A 4,418-nucleotide genomic window follows, 5' to 3' on the forward strand; every position below is an offset into this window, starting at 1 on the left:
TCAGCCTCTGGGCCTGTACCTGGTACTGGTACTGGTCCATGCATGGCCTGTTAGGAACCAAGCCACGGAAGCAGCAGGCAAGCCAGCAAAGCTTCATCTGCACATGTGTGAGATTCAGGTTGTGAGCAAAACCCCCACCCCCACCCCAGTCCATGGTGGACAATTTTTCTTCCAAAACTGGTCCCTGGTACCAGAAAGATTGCGGACCACTTGCTCAAGGGATGACATTCCCAGGACTGCCTGCAACTTTAGTGCAGTCATCAGGTAAACGAAATGAACGTTTGTAGCAATTCCAGTATCTTTAACTGATTCTGTTAACAAAATAGAATTCTAATTCTAATTTAACAGAATAACACAAATTATAAAACTATCATTTTTTAATAATTCGACAAGATGGGGAAGCTCTAAAATGGTCCCTTTCTCAAGGAAGCCAGAAAGCCTTCTTCATAAAGTAATGTTGCTATTTCAGACTGTGGTTTCATAACAGTACAAAATAGCCTAGGAGAAATGTATCAGAAATGTGTTGGTGTTAATATGTCTCCAATAATTGCAATAAAGATTGTGCAGGGTGGGTTTCAGAAAGGGAGATTTCTTATGAGCAAAGGTAGAAACAAACCCTGTTATTAAAACTCACCACAAGCAGAATGACATCCTGAAGGAGAAATATTGCTGTTTGGAGACTTTAGCAACAGCTCTTAAAGGGAGAAAATATTCATTAGGAAAAGAGCAAAGTGATGGATGAATTTACTGTACAGGCTGGACAGGAGGATGCTGGCTGGCACACAGGATATTGATCCACAAATGGAGCGAGGGCATTTGTATAGCAACAGAAAAGCTTCTAGGGATTCAAGGGCTTCCTAGCTTGCAATTCTTCTCAAGCCCAAGGGAGCCTTCTGTCACCGTGACAGAAGATGCAGACCAGCTGAGCTCTAGCGCTCTCAAGAATAGACCAGTTGGGCTGTTTCTCTGAAGAGCAGACTCTTCCACGCACAGGATGAAGGAGAACTGTGATTTCGGCACTTGCAAGCCTTACTTGGCAGACGCTCAGGCTGCAATCCCACATAATTGAGACGAAAATAAGTTCCATTTAAATACCCAATTTTTACCTACTTCAAAGCAAATGTATTAGGGTTGGAAGTGCTAATGAGGACCTTGATCTGAGGTCATCTTCACTGCTTCTCAGTCCTCCCCACCTCTCTCGAGTTCTTGCAACATAATTGGCTGTCCTATTTTGATTTAGCTTGCTGGGTGCAGTGAGTGACTTGCTGCAATGGAAAAATTAAAAGGTAAAGGTTCCCCTCGCACATATGTGCTAGTCGTTCCCGACTCTAGTGGGCGGTGCTCATCTCCATTTCAAAGCTGAAGAGCCAGCAACTGTCCAAAGACGTCTCTGTGGTCATGTGGCCAGCATGACTAAATGCCAAAGGCATACAGAATACTGTTACCTTCCCACCAAAGGTGGTCCCTATTTTTCTACTTGTATTTTTTATGTGCTTTCAAACTGCTAGGTTGACAAAAGCTGGGACAAATAATGGGAGCTCACCCCGTAACGTGGCACTAGGGATTCGAACCGCTGAACTGCCGACCTTTCAATCGACAAGTTCAGCGTCTTAGCCACTGAGCCACCGCATCCCAATGGAAATATTGCATGTGTGCTAAATTACTGAACATACTTCCTGTAGATACCTGCAGTCTCCAAGCATAAAGAAATACATGGACTTCTTATATGAATAAACCTTTCTTGCAGCTTAGTTTATGCTGGCTTGTTCAAAGTCCTATTATATTATTCATTATCCTTACTGTAAGATGAATGGGCATAGAATTATCGCTTTGGAAAGCTATATTCAAGAATATGTTCTAGATACCATTGAATGCAACTTTCTCATAGTGGCAGAAAGGAAGCAATTATTTTAAAAAAGGAGAGGGTCAGGTAATAATTCTATTGTTATCTTCAAAATTCAATTTATTCCTCAAGTTGTCTCCATGTACTATAGCTGTTCTCTTTTGGGTAGGAGGTTTTCACATATTTATTTTGTTTTAAGAGATTACTTAGTTGCATAAATCTTAAGTGCTTCTATATTTGAACAACTACTCTACTGCAAAGACTTTTATTTGTAGGACTATTTAGAAATCTGTACTGCATTTAACTGTTAATATTACTATATAGTATGGCAAATATTATGAATATATTTTGTTACATGAATTTAGGATTGGCTAGTATAGCACATAAAATATTATGTTTTTATGGAATGTGTCTTCTTTCTTTACATATAACAATTATATCTACCTCTCTGTCAAATTTTTTCCCCCTTTTTTGGTGACTTCAAGTCAGCTTAGTTTTGATTCCCGGTGGCTGCCTGGAAAAATCTCTGCAGTTTTCTTGGCAAGATTTTGGAAGTAGCTTACCATTGCCTGCTTCCTAGGCTGAGAAAGAGTGACTGGCTCAAAGCCATCCAGCTGGATTTGTGCCTAAGACAGGATTAGAACTCAGAGTCTCAGTTTCTAGCCGGTGTTTTAACCACCACACTCAACTGGTTCTTACCAGAAGACTACTTCAGGTAGCTCTCGACGTATGACCACAATTGAGCCCAAAATTTCTGTTGCTAAGCGAGACAGTTGTTAATTTTTTATTTTTTATTTTTGCTTTAATTTATATGCCGCCCTTCTCTGGAGACTCAGGGCGGCTTGCAATGCATTAAGCGATAGCCTTCATACTTTTGTATATGTATACAAAGTAAGCTTATTGCCCCCACAATCTGGGTCCTCATTTCACCTACCTTTGAAAGGATGGAAGGCTGAGTCAACCTTGAGCCTGGTGAAATTTGAACTTGCAGTAATTGCAAGCAGCAGATGTTAAGAACAGTGCTTTAGTCCACTGTACTACAGGCTTATTTTTGCCCCATTTTACGACCTTTCTTGCCATAGTTGTTAAGTGAATCACTGCAGTTGTTAAGTTAGTAACATAGTTTTTAAGTGAATCTGACTTCCCCATTGACTTTCTTGTCAGAAGGTTGCAAAAGGGGATCACATGATCCCAGGACACTGCATCCGTCATAAATATGAATCAGTTGCCAATGTCTGAATTTTGATCACATGATCATGGGGGATGCTGCAACGGTTATAAGTGTAAAAAACAGTCATAAGTCACTTTTTTCAGTGCTTCAGTCACTAAATGAACTGTTGTAAATCGAGGACTACCTGTATGATTTAATTTGTTCCTAAAGGATCCAGAACAGAAATGAACAGCAAAAAAACTTGGTATAGATAGATAGATATAGATAGATATAGATATGTGTGTATGTATATGTATATGTATATGTATATGTATATGTATATGTATATGTATATGTATATGTATATGTATATGTATATCAGGGGTGAAATCCAGCAGGTTCTGATAGGTTCTGGAGAACCAGTAGTGGAAATTTTGAGCAGTTGGGAGAACTGGTAGCAGAAATTTTGAGTAGTTCGGAGAACCAGCAAATACCACCTCTGGCTGGCCCCCGAGTGGGGTGGGAATGGAGATTTTGCAATATCCTTGCCCCAGGAGTGGGGTGGGAATGGAGATTTTGCAGTATCCTTCCCCTGCCACGTCACACCAAGCCCACCAAGCCACACCCACAAACTGGTAGTAAAAAAATTTGGATTTCACCACTTATGTATATGTATATGTATACGTATATGAAGTTGGAATTATAGTGACTTAATCTGAATGAAATATTGGGGTTGTGGTAGAATGCTGAATGCAAAGACAAAACAAGATCGCGTCTATAGTTGGTATGATTACAGAACGGCTTCTTGACAGTACCATATCTATTATATCCTATTTTGGGATGCGGGGAAACAGTCGCTCCATCTCAAAAAGGATTCATTTGTGCTAGAAAAGGTGTCACACAGAACAATAAAAATGACCAGTAGGTTGTCATGCTTTATCAGGAGGGGGGGAAATGTATCATATTGCTGGAAAAATATTGCATTAATAAAAAAAAATATACAAAAGGTGGGGAAAGAGAACGGAGAGGAGTTTTCTCTCTCTCGTTCATATTGCTGCAATCTGGTTTGCAGCAGCTCCGGTCGGGACAGACGAATGGGCGAAACGTGTTTTTTTTTCACCCTGGAATTGAGGTTACTATCTCGAGAACCTAGCTGTCGTAAATCGAGCCTAGTCATGTGCTTATTTCTTAGAATAAAATTCCTACTGCACTGATGGAAAAGTCATAAATTTAGGATCTTTTCTTCCCCAAAGATGGGAATTACTTAAATTATAGGCCGGGGTGCTGAGGTGGTGGAACAACTGTGGAAAGGATGAACGAACATGTCCCTCTCGTTTTTTTATCGCTTTTCCTGGCATGCGCAGAGGAAAGGCGCCATGAGCTCGTGAACTACATTTCCCGTGGTGCAAGGAGCAGGGCGCACAT

The sequence above is a fragment of the Pantherophis guttatus genome, chromosome 3 (genome assembly GCF_059756535.1).
Source record: "Pantherophis guttatus breed Tessera chromosome 3, ASM5975653v1, whole genome shotgun sequence".
NCBI lineage: Eukaryota > Metazoa > Chordata > Lepidosauria > Squamata > Colubridae > Pantherophis > Pantherophis guttatus.